The sequence below is a fragment of the Haematobia irritans genome, chromosome 1 (assembly GCF_050003625.1).
Source record: "Haematobia irritans isolate KBUSLIRL chromosome 1, ASM5000362v1, whole genome shotgun sequence".
NCBI classification, from domain to species: domain Eukaryota; kingdom Metazoa; phylum Arthropoda; class Insecta; order Diptera; family Muscidae; genus Haematobia; species Haematobia irritans.
Genome location: NC_134397.1, coordinates 57169350 through 57190676, shown reverse-complemented (window position 1 = coordinate 57190676; position 21327 = coordinate 57169350). Strand labels below are relative to the sequence as shown.

The 21327-nt window shown below is 27.2% G+C and overlaps 1 protein-coding gene across 1 annotated transcript in view; it reads right to left on the bottom strand.

Annotated features, from left to right (window-relative positions):
- The window catches only part of msi (RNA-binding protein musashi), a 612288-nt gene extending 595237 nt beyond the window's left edge, over nucleotides 1–17051 (bottom strand). Inside the window, exon 1 of the mRNA XM_075290465.1 lies at nucleotides 16912–17051. The gene's annotated coding sequence lies outside the window, so the exon portion shown is untranslated. The remainder of the gene's footprint in view (nucleotides 1–16911) is intronic.
- Nucleotides 17052–21327: the final 4276 nt, after the last annotated feature.

Below are 21327 nucleotides of genomic sequence, written 5' to 3'. Positions count from 1 at the left end.
ATCGGGTAATACTTTAAGTCGTAAAGTAGAGTAGGAAGTGCAAGCTTTGACTGACACTATTACCACAGTGTTGTCGGCATATTCAAATGTTATGTCAACATAGAATATATATATTTTTTTAATTCTGGCAAAATTAAGTGATCTAATTAATTATTGCTACATTCACATACCTGTATCAATCTCTGATTTAATAACACTTAAAAAAAACATGTAAAGAAAGTCTAAAGTCGGGCGGGGCCGACTATATTGTATATTATAGATCTAAATTTTCGATACCATATCACATCCGTCAAATGTGTTGGGGGCTATATATAAAGATTTGTCCCAAATACATACATTTAAATATCACTCGATCTGGACAGAATTTGATAGACTTCTAAAAAATCTATAGACTCCAAATTTAAGTCGGCTAATGCACTAGGGTGGTGGAACACAATGTTAGTAAAAAAACAAGTATGGAAAGTCTAAAGTCGGGCGGGGCCGACTATATTATACCCTGCACCACTTTCTAGATCTAAATTTTCGATACCATATCACATCCGTCAAATGTGTTGAGGGCTATATATAAAGGTTTGTCCCAAACACATACATTTAAGTATCACTCGATCTGGACAGAATTTGATAGACTTCTACAAAATCTACACGCAAAGAAAAAAAAACGTTTGGAAAACGTGTACCGAAAACGTTTTTCTTTTGTTAGAGTTTTTTGAATTGCTTCCAAAATTTTAAACTTTTATCACCAAAAAAATTCGTTTGTTACAAAATTTTTATTTTTTCAATAAAAAAAGTTATTTTTGAAACAACAACACAGTCCATTTCGTTTATATCAAACACTGTTCTTTTCTCACTTTAGGTCTTTAATAAGCCACATTTTACAGTTCAAAACTTAATATACTACAATGGAATGTTGAACATTTTTTCGGAATCTTCCGAACATATCTGGAATATATGTAAAAAAAAAACAAAAAAAAAAAAACTTTGGTCGAAGCAGGGATCGAACCCACGACCCTTGGCATGCAAGTCGGACGTAGCAACCACTGCACCACGGTGACAAACTAAATGTTTGTTTCTGTTAAATAAACTTTGTTTATTCGGTTCGTGGGCGCCGCAAGCTGTGCTATATAAATATAACTTATATGGATATTTATCTATTGATGACCATAACAGGTACATAGCCCAGTGGTTAGTGTGTTGGCTTACAAAGTGCATGGTCCGCGGTTCGATTCTCCATCCAGGCGAAAGGTAAAAAAAATTTTAAAAATTTATAAAATCGTATAATTTCTTCTACATTGTTGGTATTACAGGAAAAGGTGTTAAGAACTAAAAACATCGTGGATGTGAGAAAGATGTGAGGGAAAATGCAATTAGCAAGAAAACAATGTTTTTTTCTTTTGAGTTTGTCCTTATGAAATTGTTTTTACATCCTGGAAAAGAATAAACGTTTATCACAAAAAGTATATACTTTTCTCCCAAATACACTTCCTTACAGCGAAAAGCAAATGAGAAACGAACTTTGTTTGTCTAAAATTTCGTTTGGGAGGAAAGAATTATTTTTTTGCGTGTATAGACTTAAAATTTAAGTCGGCTAATGCACTTGGGTGGAACACAATGTTAGTAAAAAACCAGTAAGGAAAGTCTAAAGTCGGGCGGGGCCGACTATATTATACCCTGCACCACTTTGTAGATCTAAATTTTCGATACCATATCACATCCGTCAAATGTGTTGGGGGCTATATATAAAGGTTTGTCCCAAATACATACATTTAAATATCACTCGATCTGGACCGAATTAGATAGACTTCTACAAAATCTATAGACTCAAAATTTAAGTCGGCTAATGCACTAGGGTGCAACACAATGTTAGTAAAAAAAAATATGGGAAACATTTAAATCTGAAGCAATTTTAAGGAAACTTTGCAAAAGTTTATTTATGATTTATCGCTCGATATATATGTATTAGAAGTTTAGGAAAATTAGAGTCATTTTTACAACTTTGCGACTAAGCAGTGGCGATTTTACAAGGAAATTGTTGGTATTTTGACCATTTTTGTCGAAATCAGAAAAACATATATATGGGAGCTATATCTAAATCTGAACCGATTTCAACCAAATTTGGCACGCATAGCAACAATGCTAATTATACTCTCTGTGCAAAATTTCAACTAAATCGGAGTTAAAAATTGGCCTCTGTGGTCATATGAGTGTAAATCGGGCGAAAGCTATATATGGGAGATATATCCAAATCTGAACCGATGTCAACCAAATTTGGCACGCATAGTTATAATGCTAATTCTACTCCCTGTGCAAAATTTCAACCAAATCGGAGTTAAAAATTGGCCTCTTTGGGCAAATGAGTGTAAATCGGGCGAAAGCTATATATGAGAGCTATATCTAAATCTGAACCGATTTGGCTGGTATTTTGCAAGTTTTTCGAGACCCATAAAATATTCGGATGTACGGAATTTGAGGAAGATCGGTTGATATACACGCCAATTATGACCAGATCGGCGAAAAATATATATGGCAGCTATATCTAAATCTGAACCGATTTTTTCCAAAATCAATAGGGATCGTCTTTGAGCCGAAACAGGACCCTATACCAAATTGTAGGACAATCGGACTAAAACTGCGAGCTGTACTGTGCACACAAAAATACATCAACAGACAGACGGACAGACAGACAGACGGACATCGCTAAATCGACTCAGAATTTAATTCTAAGCCGATCCGTATACTAAAAGGTTGGTCTATGATTACTCCTTCTTGGCGTTACATACAAATGCACAAACTTATTATACCCTGTACCACAGTAGTGGTGAAGGGTATAAATATGGGAAACATTTAAATCTGAAGCAATTTTAAGGAAACTTCGCAAAAGTTTATTTATGATTTATCGCTCGATATATATGTATTAGAAGTTTAGGAAAATTAGAGTCATTTTTACAACTTTCCGACTAAACAGTGGCGATTTTACAAGGAAAATGTTGGTATTTTGACCATTTTTGTCGAAATCGGAAAAACATATATATGGGAGCTATATCTAAATTTGAACAGTTTTCAACAAAATTTGGCACGCATAGCAACAATGCTAATTCTACTCCCTGTGCAAAATTTCAACTAAATCGGAGTTAAAAATTGGCCTCTGTGGTCATATGAGTGTAAATCGGGCGAAAGCTATATATGGGAGATATATCTAAATCTGAACCGATTTCAATCAAATTTGGCACGCAGAGCTACAATGCTAATTCTACTCCCTGTGCAAAATTTCAATTAAATCGGAGTTAAAAATTGGCCTCTGTGGTCATATGAGTGTAAATCGGCCGAAAGCCATATATTGGAGCTATATCTAAATCTGAACCGATTTCAACCAAATTTGGCACACTTGGCTACACTACTAATTGTACTCCTAGTGCAAAATTTCAACCAAATTGGGGCGAAACTCTGGCTTCTGGGACCATATTAGTCCATATCGGGCGAAAGATATATATATATATATATATATATATGGGAGCTATATCTAAATCTGAACCGATTTCAATAAAATTTGGCACACTTGCCTATAGTACTAATTGTTCTTCTTGTGCAAAACTTTAAGCAAATTATGGTAAAACTCTGGTTTCTGGGGCAATATAAGTCCATATCCGGCGAATTATATATATATGGGAGCTATATCTAAATCTGAACCGATTTCTTCCAAAATCAATAGGGTTCTATACTGAGCCAAAACACATACTTGTGCCAAATTTGAAGTCGATTGGACTAAAACTGCGACCTCGACTTTGATTACAAAAATGTGTTCACGGACAGACGGACATGGCTACATCGACTCGAGAGCCCACCCTGAGTCTTTTTACCAAAGACACCATGTGTCTATCTCGACTCCTTCTGGGTGTTGCAAACATATGCACTAACTTATAACACTATTCCACAGTGTGGCGCAGATACAATACGTATTTAAGGGTCCAGCTGTAAGTTCGGCCAGGCCGAATCTTAAGTACCCTCCACCATGGATTGCGTAGAAACTTCTACGAAAGACTGTCATCCACCATGGATTTACTTGGGTTGTGGTAATACTTACCGATGGTAAGGTATCTTAAAACTTCTTAGCTTCGTCTTCTAAATTGTAAGTTAGTCCATACGTGGACCAAAAAGGTATATATAGGTAAGTCTAGATAGACAGAATTGAAATATGGCGGTCGCTTTATATGGGTGCTATATACAATTATGAACCGATATGGACCATTTTTGGTGTAATTGGGGATCGATTTATCTGAGTGCTATATATAACTACAGACCGATATGGACCTAGTTAGGCATGGTTATTAACGGCCATACACTAGTACAATGTACCAAATTTCAACTGACTCGGATGAAATTTGCTCCTCCAAGAGGCTCCAAAACCAAATCTCGGGATCGGTTTATATGGGGGCTATATATAATTATGGACTGATATGGACCAATTTCAGCATGGTTGTTAGAGACCATATATTAACATCACGTACCAAATTTCAACCGAATCGGATGAATTGTGCTCTTCCACGAGGCACCGGAGGTCAAGCATCGGTTTATATGGGGCTATATATAATTATGGAGCGATTTCGACCAATTTTTGCATGGGTGTTTGAGACCATATATTAACACCACATACTAAATTTGAACTGAATCAGATGAATTTTGCTCTTCCAGGAGGCTCCGAAGGTCCACTCTGGCGATCGGTTTATATGGGGTCTCCATATAATTATCGACTGATGTGGACAAATTCTTGCATGGTTGTTAGAGATCATATACTAACATCACGTACCAAATTTCAACTGAATCAGATGAATTTTGCTCTTCCACGAGGCTCCGGAGGTCAAATCTGGGGATCGGTTTATATGGGGGCTATATATAATTATGGACCGATGTGGACAAATTTTTGCATTGATATTATAGACCATATATTAACACCATGTACCAAATTTCAGCCGGATCGGATGAAATTTGCTTATCTTAGAGGCTCCGCAAGCAAATATTTTATTTCTATAGAAAATTTTGTCAAAATGTTATTTTATTTCTATAGAAAATTTTGTCATAATTTTGTTTCTATAGAAAATTTTGTCAAAATTTTATTGTATTTCTATAGACAATTTTGTCAAAATTTTATTTTATTTCAATAGAAAATTTTGTCAAAATTTTATTTTATTTCTAAAGACAATTTTATCAAAATTTTATTTCTATTGAAAAATTTGTCAAAATTTTATTTCTATTGAAAATTTTGTCAAAATTTTATTTCTATAGAAAATTTTGTCAAAATTTTATTTCTATAGAAAATTTTATCAAAATTTTATTTCTACAGACAATTTTATCAAAATTTTATTTCTATAGAAAATTTTGTTAAAAGTTTTTTCTATATAAATTTTTTTCAAAATGTTATTTCTATAGAAAATTTTATCAAAATTTTATTTTATTTCTATAGAAAATTTTGTCAAAATTTTATTTCTATAGAAAATTTTGTTAAAATATTATTTCTATAGAAAATTTTGTTAAAATATTATTTCTATAGAAAATTTTGTCAAAATTTTATTTCTATAGAAAATTTTGTGAAAATTTTATTTCTATAGAAAATTTTGTTAAAATTTTTTTTCTATAGAAAATTTTGTCAAAATTGTATTTCTATTGACAATTTTATCAAAATTTTATTGTATTTCTTAGAAAATTTAATAAAAATTTGTATTATATTTCTATAGAAAATTTTGTCAAAATTTTATTAAATTTTTTCTTCTATAGAAAATTTTGTCAAAATTTTATTTCTATAGAAAATTTTGTCAAAATTTTATTTTATTTCTATAGAAAATTTTATCGAAATTTTATTTCTATTGAAATTTTTGTCAAAATTTTATTTCTATAGAAAATTTTGTCAAAATTTTATTTCTATAGAAAATTTTGTCAAAATTTTATTTGTATCGAAAATTTTGTCAAAATTTTATTTCAATAGAAAATTTTGTCAAAATTTTATTTCTACAGAAAATTTTGTCAAAATTTTATTTCTATAGAAAATTGTGTCAAAATTTTATTTCTATAGAAAATTTTGTCAAAATTTTATTTTATTTCTATAGAAAAATTTGTCAAAATTTTATTTCTATAGAAAATTTTATTAAATTTTTTTTCTATAGAAAATTTTATCGAAATTTTATTTCTATAGAAAATTTTGTCAAAATTTTATTTCTATAGAAAATTTTATGAAAATTTTATTTCTATAGAAAATTTTGTTAAAATTTTTTTTCTATAGAAAATTTTGTCAAAATTGTATTTCTATTGAAAATTTTATCAAAATTTTATTGTATTTCTTAGCAAATTTAATAAAAATTTGTATTATATTTCTATAGAAAATTTTGTCAAAATTTTATTTCTGTAGAAAATTTTATTAAATTTTTTCTTCTATAGAAAATTTTGTCAAAATTTTATTTCTATAGAAAATTTTGTCAAAATTTTATTTTATTTCTATAGAAAATTTTATCGAAATTTTATTTCTATTGAAATTTTTGTCAAAATTTTATTTCTATAGAAAATTTTGTCAAAATTTTATTTCTATAGAAAATTTTGTCAAAATTTTATTTGTATCGAAAATTTTGTCAAAATTTTATTTCAATAGAAAATTTTGTCAAAATTTTATTTCTACAGAAAATTTTGTCAAAATTTTATTTCTATAGAAAATTGTGTCAAAATTTTATTTCTATAGAAAATTTTGTCAAAATTTTATTTTATTTCTATAGAAAAATTTGTCAAAATTTTATTTCTGTAGAAAATTTTATTAATTTTTTTCTTCTATAGAAAATTTTGTCAAAATTTTATTTCTATAGAAAATTTTGTCAAAATTTTATTTCTATAGAAAATTTTGTCAAAATTGTATTTTATTTCTATAGAAAATTTTATCGAAATTTTATTTCTATTGAAATTTTTGTCAAAATTTTATTTCTATAGAAAATTAGTAGTAGTAGTTTAGTCAATGTATGGTTTTAAGCTGAAATAAAAAAACAACAACAATGCTTAAAGAACAAAACCAACAATAACAAAACAAAACAAATGGAAAAAGAAGAGGAGGCACGCTCAAAATAAACCCAGCCATGTGAATTCAAATCGATGATTTGACAGTGGCATAGGAAAAGAGATATGTTTGTTTCGAATTTATTTGGCATAAGCCGGCTATCAATGTAAAACCTTTTTTCGGAGGGTTCAAGTGTGGTTTTTGTTGGGTTTAATAAACTGCCTGAATTTATTCTGATAATTGGTTGATAGTTTTGCTGCAAGTAGAGGATGCTGATGAGGAATGTGGTAATTCCGAAACGTGCGTCCATCCAACCATCTTGCAGTCTATAGGGCTTTGCCCAAATAAATTTGACAAACATTCTTTTCCTCTGTTGGTTAAGCTACTCTTGTAGTTTAGTCAATGTATGGTTTTAAGCTGAAATAAAAAAACAACAAAATTTTATTTCTATAGAAAATTTTGTCAAAATTTTATTTCTATCGAAAATTTTGTCAAAATTTTATTTCAATAGAAAATTTTGTCAAAATTTTATTTCTACAGAAAATTTTGTCAAAATTTTATTTCTATAGAAAATTGTGTCAAAATTTTATTTTATTTCTATAGAAAAATGTGTCAAAATTTTATTTTATTTCTATAGAAAAATTTGTCAAAATTTTATTTCTATAGAAAATTTTATTAAAATTTTTTTCTATAGAAAATTTTATCGAAATTTTATTTTATTTCTATAGAAAATTTTGTCAAAGTTTTATTGTATTTCTATAGACAATTTTGTCAAAATTTTATTTTATTTCTATAGAAAATTTTGTCAAAATTCTATTTTATTTCTATAGAAAATTTTATCAAAATTTTATTTCTATTGAAAATGTTGTCAAAATTTTATTTCTACAGAAAATTTTGTCAAAATTGTATTTCTATAGAAAATTGTGTCAAAATTTTATTTCCACAGAAAATTTTGTCAAAATTTTATTTTATTTCTATAGAAAATTTTGTCAAAATTGTATTTCTATAGAAAATTGTGTCAAAATTTTATTTCCACAGAAAATTTTGTCAAAATTTTATTTTATTTCTATAGAAAATTTTGTTAAAATATTATTTCTATAGAAAATTTTATTTCTATAGAAAATTTAGTCAAAATTTTATTTTATTTCATAGAAAATTTTGTCAAAATTTTATTTCTATAGAAAATTTTGTCAAAATTTTATTTCTATAGAAAATTTTATCAAAATTTTATTTTATAGAAAATTTTATTTCTATAGAAAATTTTGTCAAAATTTTATTTCTATAGAAAATTTTGTCAAAATTTTATTTCTTTAGAAAATTTTGTTAAAATTTTATTTCTATAGAAAATTTTGTAATAACTTTATTTTATTTCTATAGAAAATTTTATCAAAAATTTTTTTCTATAGAAAATTTTGTCAAAACTTTATATTATTTCTATAGAAAATTTTATCAAAATTGTATTTCTATAGAAAATTTTGTCAAAATTTTATTTCTATAGAAAAATTTTTCAAACTGAATTATATATACGTATTTAATCGGCCTTTGTTTGTTAGAAGACGGTGATAAGAAATTTTAAGAGACCTTGCCATCGGCAAGTGTTACCGCAACCCAAGTAATTCGATAGTGGATCACAGTCTGTAGTAGAAGTTTCTACGCAATCCATGGTGGAGGGTACATAAGATTCGGCCTGGCCGAACTTACAGCAGTATATACTTGTTTGGAATGAGATTAGATTTTTTAATTTGATACATATACCATATTTATATGAATATTTTTCTTAAAAATATTTCATAAAGAAAATGGAAAATTCGATGAATGAGATTTGTATTCACATTTTCGTTTTATAAAATCCAGAATTAACTTTGGATGGCTTTCTCAAATTATGATGAATTTAAAGAAGCCATGTCTTGGGTTCGGAATCAATATTTAAATTAAAAAATTCCAAATTAACAACGCTTGAAATTTCATTAAAAAAAAATTGACGACACTATTTATGTGGAACTAATCCCCCCCGTAAGATAGAATATGATTAATTTACCACAACTAAAAAATTGGTGGTCAAATAATTTCACATTAAAATGCATAAAATTTCCATATTAGTTAATTAAATAAATTACATCAGATATTATTTTTAAAATAATTTTCCACTTTAAAAATATGCGTAATGGTTTTACACTTCACAGGCATCAAAGTAAATATATTAAAAAATCAAAAACACTTTAAATCTTTATAGCCTATGTATAGTTTTGAAATTTTCAAACCAGAAACTGCTTACGATAGTAAATTTAGAGCATGTTAATAAAACATCATTGATTAAATACCGTTTTCGATTTTTAAATTTCCCTATTCCAGAAACCTGATTTTGTTTTCTTCATCTATTGGACCAAATGCTGCTAATTAACATGATGATATTTTTTTTTTCAGATATATCAGTATTGACTTGGACGACGGAATTTTGAAATGATATTTTCACTGATCATGTATAATGAAATTTTAAATGATCGGTTTTTTACGACTTAAAATTTGCATTTTCAGCACAGTTAGTAGTAGTTTTTGTTGCTTGTACAAACCATTAAAAAAAAAAAGATATAAAATTTCTTAAATAAGTTTTTTTTCTTCTAATTTACCGGCGGCATTTAGAAAGCCCTGCTAGCTGTAGTAGATTGAGAGTGGAGATATAGACATTAAACTATACCTGATTTAAAAGTAATTAGTCTTTTTGTGCACTTTTGTGTTTTTGTCTAATTTGAAGTCCTGATTGAATTAAAATACTGGTTGGGCAATATAGTATATTCAGGTTTTTATTTCATTTTAATGAACTCTACATTACTCATAATTATCAAAACTAGATGAATAGACTATTGATGTCAAAAGGAAAATGCCAGGTTTTTTTTAATGATAAAAATTTTATACAATTTCGTTGAACGGGAATCGAAATAACAAAAGGTCATTGTGGAAATTAAATTTTATAGAGATATGCATTTATTTATTTATTGCTAGAATTTGTATATGGTAGTGTTTTTTTTAACTGAAATATAATTAATTTTGGATCATTTCCAAAACAAAAATTATAAGATTTTAATCCTATAAAGAACATTTTGATAAGAACGCCAGACAACAATCTCATAACAAATGGATTTTCTATAAGAAATTTTGATAATGCGACGGCAAATATTCAGTATTCATTTGCAACGGCAATACCATAATTAATTTCTATTAGTTTTGATAATAAGTGAAATCAGCGTTACCTATGAAAATTTCTAAAAAGTGGTACAAAAAGTGTATCATGCAATAAAAAGTGGCACAAAAAGTGTCATACTTGTTTATAAAGCATAAATTCGATTTAAATGAATTTTATAAATTTTTTCAATAAACTTGTGGAGTCAGTGATTTTTTAAAATTAGCTTAAATAAATTTCTTAGATATTTTATCTCTTATATTTCATCGAAAATCATTGAAATTAATATTTCACCCGAGAAACCGGTTTACATAATACAGAAAAATTCCTTTGCCTATTTGCAGATGTCACAATTGTCGACTTTACAACAATATGGTTTTAAAAAGGATAATAAATGATAATTATATTATTATATTATTATACCCACGGTTGCTAATCAAAACCAAAATTAGAAGAAAATTTTACTAAAAATCTTATTTTGCAGGTTTTGATCAAATATTTGTGGTTAATATGAAAAATAAATTTTCTTCGAAAGAAATATTTTATTATTATTTATTTTTTTTTTTTTTTTGTAACTTTATTTCAGTATTTGCAATATTATATATTTTGATCTCTCTCTTATTAGAGACAATTTTTTGGAGTGTATAAATATCCCTTGAATTGTAGATGTGTCGAATTTTTATATGATATAACGATTTTTGCTTGCACCAACAAGGTGCAAGTACTTCTACAAAACGGGAATAAAAAAATTAAAATGTTTAAAGATATTGAATTTATAGCAAAAATATTGACAAAATTTTATTTCTACAGAAAATGTTGTCAAAATTTTATTTCAAAAAGGGAAAGTTACTACTTCTACACAACGGGAATAAAAAAATTTAAATTTTTAAAGATATTGAATTTATAGAAAAAATATTGACAAAATTTTATTTCTATAGAAAATTTTTTCAAAAATTTATTTTTATAAAAAATTTTGTCAAAATTTTATATTTATAGAAAATGCTTTCAAAATTTTATATCTATAGAAAATTTTATCAACATTTTTTTTCTCCAAAATGTCTATAGAAAATGTTCTAAAATTCTTGTTTCTACAGTGAAAAAATATTTACGTGATATTAAAAATTTCTTTAAAATTATGAAATTTTAATTAAACTAAAGTTAATAATCTTTGCTTCAACATTTTTTTTCATTAAATTTAGGACACAAATTTTTTAAATTTGCGTCCCTCCGTTGAAGTCGCAGGCCTTTGAACTAAGGCAAACTCTCTTTAAAATAAAGAAACGCATTTTTGATTTAAAGAAATCGTCCTTAAATCAACTGAAATATTGTATCTTTAGATTTAAGATAAAAACACTTCAAATATAGGCTAAGACTTATTTTGAGGATTTAGCATGTTTGGTTTAAAGGGGTTTAGGATTTTTAATCTAGAATTTGTCTGTACGTGAATAGCTTTATTAATATACCACGCGAAGGGAATGAAAATTTGATAAATGAGATATGCATAATAATTTTAATTTTATTGGGCCTAGATTTAAAGCCAGATATGCCGCTAAAAAATGTATTTATTTTAAAGAAACCGAATCTCTAGCTCGGAATTAATACGAAAATCCTAAAAGAAAGTTAAAATTTTTGGATTCCAGTAAACTTTTTTTTGAGTGTATAGATTTTGTCAAAATTTTATTTCTATAGAAAATTTTGTCCAAATTTTATTTCTATAGAAAATTTTGTCAAAACTTTATTTCTATAGAAAATTTTGTCAAAATTTTATTTTTATAGAAAAATTTGTTAAAATTTTATTTCAATACAAAATATTGTCAAAATTTTATTTCTATAGAAAATTTTGTCAAAATTTTATTTCTATAGGAAATTTTGTCAAAACTTTATTTCTATAGAAAATTTTGTCCAAATTTTATTTCTATAGAAAATTTTGTCAAAATTTATTTCTATAGAAGATTTTATCGAAATTTTATTTCTATAGAAAATTTTGTCAAAATTTTATTTCTTTAGAAAATTTTGTCAAAATTTTATTTCTATAGAAAATTTATTTTAAAGAAACCGCATCTTCGGCTCGGAATTAATACCAGAATCCTTAAAAGAAAGTCAAAATCTTTGGATTCAAGTAAACTTTTTTTTGGGTGTATAGAAAATTTTGTCAAAATTTTGTTTCCACAGGACATTTTGTCAAAATTTTATTTTTACAGAAAGTATTTTTTTGAGAAAAATTTGTCAAAATTTTATTTTTATAGAAAATTTTGTCCAAATTTTATTTCTATTGAAAACTTTGTTCAAATTTTATTTCCATAGGAAAATTTGTCAAAATTTTATTTCTATAAAAAATTTTGTCAAAATTTTAATTCTATAGAAAATTTTATCGAAATTTTATTTCTAAAGAAAATTTTGTCAAAATTTTATTTCTTTAGAAAATTTTGTCACCATTTTATTTCTATGGAAAATTTTGTCAAAATTTTATTTCTATAGAAAATTTTGACAAAATTTTATTTCTATAGAAAATTTTGACAAAATTTTATTTCTATAGAAAATTTTGTTTAAAATTTTATTTCCATAGGAAATTTTGTAAAAAATTTATTTCTATAGAAAATTTTGCCAAAACTTTATTTCTATAGAAAATTTTGTTAAAATTTTATTTCTATGCAAAATTTTATTTCTATAGAAAATTTTGTCAAAATTTTATTTCCATAGGAAATTTTGTAAAAATGTTATTTCTATACAAGATATTGTCAAAATTTTACTTCTATAGAAAATTTTGTCAAAATTTTATTTCTATAGAAAATTTTGTCAATTTTTTTCTATGGAAAATTTTGTCAAAATTTATTTTCTATAGAAAATTTTGTCACAATTTTATTTCTATAGAAAATTTTGACAAAATTTTATTTCTATAGAAAATTTTGTTAAAATTTTATTTCTATACAAAATATTGTCAAAATTTTATTTCTATAGAAAATTTTGTCAAAATTTTATTTCTATAAAAAAAATTTTGTCAAAATTTTATTTCTATAGAAAATTTTGTCAAAATGTATTTCCATAGGAAATTTTGTAAAAAATTTATTTCTATAGAAAATTTTTCCAAAATTTTATTTCTATAGAAAATTTTGTTAAAATTTTATTTCTATACAAAATATTGTCAAAATTTTATTTCTATAGAAAATTTTGACAAAATTTTATTTCTATCGAAAATTTTGTTAAAATTTTATTGCTATACAAAATATTGTCAAAATTTTAGTTCTACACAAAATTTTGTCAAAATTTTATTTCTATAAAAAATTTTGTCAAAATCTTATTTCTATTGAAAATTTTGTCAAAATTTTATTTCCATAGGAAATTTTGTAAAAAATTTATTTCTATAGAAAATTTTGCCAAAATTTTATTTCTATAGACAATTTTGTTAAAGTTTTATTTCTATACAAAATATTGTCAAAATTTTATTTCTATAGAAAATTTTGTCAAAATTTTATTTCCATAGGAAATTTTGTAAAAATTTTATTCTATACAAGATATTGTCAAAATTTTATTTCTATAGAAAATTTTGTCAAAATTTTATTTCCATAGAAAATTTTGTAAACATTTTATTCCCATAGGAAATTTTGCCAAAATTTTATTTCTATAGAAAATTTCGTTAAAATTTTATTTCTATACAAAATACTGTCAACATTTTACTTCAATAGAAAATTTTGTCAAAATTTTATTTCTATAGAAAATTTTGCCAAAATTTTATTTCTATAGAAAATTTTGTCAAAATTTTATTTCTATAGAAAATTTTGTAAATTTTTTTCTATGGAAAATTTTGTCAAAATTTATTTTCTATAGAAAATTTTGTCAAAATTTTATTTCTATGGAAAATTTTGTCAAAACTTTATTTCCATAGGAAATTTTGTAAAAATTTTATTTCTGTACAAAATATTGTCAAAATTTTATTTCTATAAAAATTTTGTCACAATTTTATTTCTATAGAAAATTTTGTCAAAATTTTATTTCTATAGAAAATTTTGTCAAAATTTTATTTCTATAGGAAATTTTGTCAAAATTTTATTTTTATAGGAAATTTTGTCAAAATTTTATTTCTATAGAAAATTTTGTCAAAATTTTATTTCTATAGAAAATTTTGTCAAAATTTTATTTCTATAGAAAATTTTGTCAAAATTTTATTTCTATAGAAAATTTTGTCAAAATTTTATTTCTATAGAAAATTTTGTCAAAATTTTATTTCTATAGAAAATTTTGTCAAAATTTTATTTCTATAGAAAATTTTGTCAAAATTTTATTTCTATAGAAAATTTTGTCAAAATTTTATTTCTATAGAAGATTTTGTCAATTTTTTTCTATGGTAAATTTTGTCAAAATTTATTTTCTATAGAAAATTTTGTCAAAATTTTATTTCCAATGGAAATTTTGTAAAAATTGTATTTTTATAGAAAATTTTGCCAAAATTTTATTTCTATAGAAAAATTTGTCAAAATCGTATTTCTATAAAAAATGTTGTTACAATTTTATTTCTATAGAAAATATTGTCAAAATTTGTTTTCTATAGAAAATTTTGTTAAAATTTTATTTCTATAGAAAATTTTGTCAAAATTTTACTTTTATACGAAATTATGTCAAAATTTTATTTCTGTAGAAAATTTTTGTCAAAATTTTAATCGAAATCGAAATTTTATTTCTATAGAAAATTTTGTCAAATTTTATTTCTGTAGAAAATTTTATAAAAATTTTATTTCTATAAAAAAAATTGTCAAAATTTTTATTCTATATAAATTTTATTTCTATGGAAAATTTTGTCTAAATTTTACTTTTATACAAAATTTTACTTTTATACATTATTTCGATAGAAAATTTTTATTTCTATTAGTTGGAAATGATTATTTTACAAAATCTACCAAAACTTCAAAAATTCTACCAAACAGTAAAAAATCTACCAGTTTTGCTAGAAATCTACAAACTGTGGTAACCGTGATTATACAACCATTCCACTTGGTGGGCTTAAAAATATTTTAAATATTCAGTATCAGTTAATTAAAAGACGATTTCTTTACATGAAAAATTATTTTCTTTACTTTAATGAAACATTAGTTCAAAGACATACAACGGAGGAACGCGAAATTCCAATAAATAAATGTCCATGATAAGTGTTCTAATTTTAGTGAAAAAAATTTTGGAAGCAATTTTTTTTTATTAAAAGTGCATTATATTAAAGTAATTTGTCTTAAATATAGTGTAAATTGTGTGTCCTAAAATCGTGTGTCTTTCATATTAGGTCAATATTTTGTTCAGTGATTGCAGGCCAAGTGCCGTTCGTATCTCACTACAAAAATATTACCAAATTTTTATTTAAATTTTGTTTAAAAATATAATTCTGGTTTAATACAAATTCAAATAAATTCAAAAATTTGAAAAAACGCAATATCAATTGTTTTGATTGGCAATTTTGACAATTTCAATTAAAAAATTTATATTTAAAATTATTAAAAAAATTTACCGTTCATAAGAATGATTGGAATATTACAAAAATTAATTGTTGCAAATATTTTTTTTTAATATAAATTGTAAAAATTTTCAGTTTAAAATATGGCTACCCTTCATTAATGAATTTAATTTATTTTCCATTCATTTTTCCAAATTTCATGAGACAGCTATGTAAATTTTCTTATTTAATAGAAATTTAAAGAAATTTTATTTTTTTAATTTTCTCCCATAGTCTAAGAGTGGAATAAGTCCAGTAAGTAATACAATGGCATATCACTGAGGGTATAATGACACATGGGCAATACAACACCATATAGCAGAAATAAACCACGACAACAAAAAACAAAAAAAAACAAAACAAACTATAGGCGATATATTACGTGGAGGGGCTACATTGCCGGCCACAAATGAGTATGGAGGAGATACACTTGCATACTATAAGCCAACCATTCTCCCACCCCCTCAAACAAACCTACATAAACAATCACATGTGCCATTCGCAAAACATAAATCGGAATTGAAACACGATGACTATGGCTACGATGTTGTATGCGACGGCATGCTGTGGATGGCAACGGCATTTACTACAAAACAAAGCATTGTGTTGTTACTGTTGTTATAGTTAATATTAAACTTTAGATAAATTCGTTTAAAACATTTAACCAAGCCGGGCCCCAACTAACAAACTCACACACACACTTGAAACGGCAATCCACACAATAAAATAATGGGTGAGTTAAGTTGTTTTATGGTCACACAGAAAGAGTGAGAGAAGTAAGAGAAAAGGAGAATAGAGCACAGCTTCCGTTTAAAGTTAAAACAACAACAACAAGAACACCATATAGTTCAATGCATGTACATATAAACACCAGAAATGCGCGCACAAACATCCATACATACATTTGCCCACACAACAACAGTACATAGTAGGATTTATAAACGTTGATTTTTTGTGGCTTAAAATTGAAAGGCTGACCAACATACTTCAGATCAGTCGGACAAAAACAAAAGCTTGTACTGTATACGCTACATATATTCATTGAAATAAATTTAAATATAATAATAAAATTAAAACTGAGCACAGTTTTACACAAGAAAAAGAAAAACAAAACTAATTAAAAAATGCCGCTCATGGCGGCATACACAAAACGCACACACTCCACCACACACACACATATTCGTTTGCAAAAGATTCAATGACAGAATAACAAAGAACATAACAAAAAATCACCTTTTTATGGTTTCAGCAAACAGGATAGCTTTGTGAATATTTTGATATGGTGGTTAACCACTAAAGATCATGAAAAGGTTTTATATAGCCCACATTAATGGATTGTTTGGCAATGTTAAAAATACTTTTATATATTTTTGAAATAGATTTGTTAATAGTTTCTTGGTTTTGTTTTTAATAATGTTTAGTTTTATTTTGTTAAACAATTTTTTTCAATATCATAAAAGTTGTTTTTAAAGCCTTGATTTTGTTGTTTTTTTTTTTTGTAACACTCCTTAAACAAGGCAATATAATTATTCCTTTCGCTTTTATTTATTTATTTCTTAATATTTAGTAAACACCTCAATTCATTTTTCGCGTTCTTATGATTTTCAAGTTTTCTTTTGTTTTTTGTTTCACTTCTTCCGCGCGCTTCTTATTTATGACTGTCGGAAATGACAAGACACCTTCTTCAAAGACAAAGTTTTATTATTTTGGGTTTTCTCCACTTTTTCCCACCTTTGTTATTATATTTTTTTCATTTATTTCTTTTCCTCATATATTTTTGTTTTTCTTATAAGACCACAATAAAACGACTTTATATCTTTTTACTTTGATTTAACCAACAATTACACCAAACATGGGTTTGTATGTGTGTGCGTACATGTATTTGAAAATCACGACGACGATATCCGCTTGGCGTCACTGTGTGTAAACGTAATAACGGTCGCAAACGAACTAAAGTCAAGTAAGTCACAATCACACAATGCAAAAAAATTCAAATTGAAAATCGTTACGTTTTCAACACGCACATCGTCTCAACATCACCATCATAATATCCGTAACAGCAACAACATTCATCGGTGCGGGGTGTTTGTGTTTTTTCTTGTCTCCAAAAACAAAAACAAAGCAAACACAAGAACAGCAGCTAAATATTCTCTCTCTCTCGTTCTCATACAATTATGGCTGAGAAAATTTCCAGAGAGTAAATGTTGCAAATGAGATGTGTTATGGAGAATAGTGAAGTTCTTCCTCTATCCCCAACAGAACAGTGTTGCCAGTTTGATGTATAAAACATTTTGGGTATATTACAGAGGTAAAATATTTCAACGATGGCAGTGTATGCTGATTATTATTGCTGATTTCTGCAGCAATTTAGATATAATTAAAAATACTCAAGAAACGGGGGAAACCAATAAGAAAATAGTATTGTCTGGCGGGCCCGACATTATTATACCCTACCTCACAGTCTGTGCCAAACTTTTCATTTTGTATTTTGAAACCTATTCTACACAAAAAAAAATTATTCTAGAAAGAAATTAATTTATTACATTGAAACCTCTCAAACTTAGACACTCTGAAAAACGGACAACTCTCAAAGTGGACTATTTTTGTGAGAGGTTTGGTATATTATCACATTAAAATTTGTCTCTCAAAAGTGGAATTCAGGCCACCGCGGGTGTTCACTTTTGAAATGGTTCTCCATATATATTTTAGTACATACAATTTTCTATAGAAATCAAATTTTGACAAAATATTCTACAGAAAAAAAATTTTGACAACATTTTCTATAGAAATAAAATTTTGACAACATTTTCTATAGAAATACAATTTTGAGAAAATTTTCTAAAGAAATAAAATTTTGAGAAAATTTTCTAAAGAAATCCAATTTTACGAAAATTTTCTATAGAAATAAATTTTTTTCAAAATTTTTTATGGAAATAAAAATTTGACAAAATTTTCTATAGAAATAAAGTTTTGACAAAATTTTCTATAGAAATAAAGTTTTGACAAAATTTTCTATTGAAATAAAATTTTGAGAAAATTTTCTAAAGAAATAAAATTTTACGAAAAATTTCGATAGAAATAAAATTTTGTCAAAATTTTTTATGGAAATAAAAATTTGACAAAATTTTCCATAGAAATAAACTTTTGACAAAATTTTCTATAGAAATAAAATTTTACGAAAATGTTCTATAGAATAAAATTTTGACAAAATTTTCGAAGTAAATTTTTTTTTTTTAATTTGGAAAAATGGTCCACAGGTTCGAATTTTGGTCCAATTATGGAAAAATCTTGGTCCAAATTAAAATTTCGTTGTGGCAACGCTACATGCGATATCAGTTGTTGATGTGGGTGACTTTCACGAACGACTTATGCGCTTTACAGACTATCAGTTATTCCGGACGGAATGTCGGTGTTTGTAAAGAATCTTACAGTGTGTCGGATCGATACGACTTGTCGGCGATGACTAAATAATCGGTAAATGTGTTATCGATCCCACAAACATGCAGCAGTATCGATTATGCCTTCGGATTTAACTTATAATGTGCACAATATATGGGATATGTTCGACACGAGCACTGTTGTCCGGAATAACTGATAGTCTGTAATTAACTGCGATCTGTAATGCGCATTAACTGCGATCTCGGTTGAATTCATCATCATCGATAAACACTGGTTCTTGACGGAGCTTCATCGCCAAAAAATTGAATTAAGATCATCGATGCCCTCAGTTGGCAGATTGCAATACTAGAGTTGCCCAATCCCACCAAATAAAAGGAACCTTCGTATTTATTTATCGCGGAGTCTCTAGACGATGACCGGATCCTTTACAATGATTTCATTAACCTTGAACCCTATACTGCTATAGAAAAAACCCTTGAATATCCTCATATTTCTCCAGAGAATAGACGAATTTCGCCTGTTTAAAAAGTTTCTAGTCTTATAATGAAAATTTCCTTAGAAAATCATGGCGGTTTAGTTTATTCCTTGGATTTAATGATGGCCATATTCCATTATACGGTGTCTTCGTCATTCCAAGCGGTAACTTAAATTTAATAAATCACTATTAGGCCTATTCATAATGAAATTTATGTTGATAACAGGTTGGCTGATAAGTCCCCGTCTAACAAAGAAAAACACATTTTTTTGTCAAAATTCGTTTTTATTATTCAACATAGTTCCCTTCAAGAGCGGTAGAACTATTATAACGACCTTCCAATTTTTTGATACCATTTTGTTAGTACTCCTTCGGTTTTGCCTCAAAATAGGCCTCAGTTTCGGCGATCACCTCTTCATTGCAGCCAAATTTTTTCCCTGCGAGCATCCTTTTGAGGTCTGAGAACAAGAAAAAGTCGCTGGGGGTCAGATCTGGAGAATATTGTGGGTGGGGAAGCAATTCGAATTTTTGCCATCGTTCTCAATGACTTGTGGCACGGTGCGTTGTCTTGGGGCCGTTTTTCTTCTTTTTCTTCTTCATATGGCGCCGTTTTGCCGCGATTTCGACCAATAACGCCATATAATAGTCACTGTTCATGGCTTTTCCCTTCTCAAGATAATCGATAAAAATTATTCCATGCGCATCCCAAAAAACAGAGGCCATTACTTTGCCAGCGGACTTTTGAGTCTTTCCATACTTCGGAGACGGTTCACCGGTCGCTGTCCACTCAGCCGACTGTCAATTGGACTCAGGAGTGTAGTGATGGAGCCATGTTTCATCCATTCTCACATATCGATGGAAAAACTCGGGTGTATTACGAGTTAACAGCTGTAAACAGCGCTCAAAATCATCAACACGTTGTTGTTTTTGGTCAAATGTGAGCTCGCGCGGCACCCATTTTGCACAGAGCTTCCGCATATCCAAATATTGATGAATGATATGACCAACACGTTCCTTTGATATCTTTAAGGCCTCTGCGATCTAGATCAACTGCATTTTACGGTCATTCAAAATCATTTTGTGGATTTTTTTGATGTTTTCGTCGGTAACCACCTCTTTCGGGCGTCCACTGCGTTCACAGTCCTCCGTGCTTATTTCACCACGGTTGAATTTTGCATACCAATCAATTGCTCTTAATTTCCCTGGGGCAGAGTCCGGAAACTCAAGTTTTTGCTTCTACCGTATTTTTTCCCTTCAGAAAACAGTATTTTATCAAAACACGAAATTCCTTTTTTTCCATTTTTTTCACAATAACAAAAGTTGCTTTACAAGAGACGCTCTATCTCACAAACTAATTGACTTACAGACGTCAAATTTTGACACGAATCATTTGAAGGTTGGTACTATATAAAAATAATATGCATTTAATACTAGCGACGCCATCTATGTGTCAGACCGGGGACTTATCAGCCAACCTGTTAGTATGGCACCGAGAACCCGCTGATGGGTTTATGTTTCATTACTTTTGAGGGTTAACATTTCAAAATGATTAATTGTACCAAAAATAAATTTCTAAATTTGTTTGGTACAACCTACTGTTAGGCATTTTGTGTAATATATATTTTTAATTTTGGGTATTTTTTTCCGTATTGCCATGAAAATAAGCCATAGAAAGTGGAATTCGATGGTTCAAAAAACCCTCTTGAATTCAATTTTGCACGGTTTATTTTATTCGATAAAATTTCGCGTATTCGGGTTGCCAAAACATGCCAATT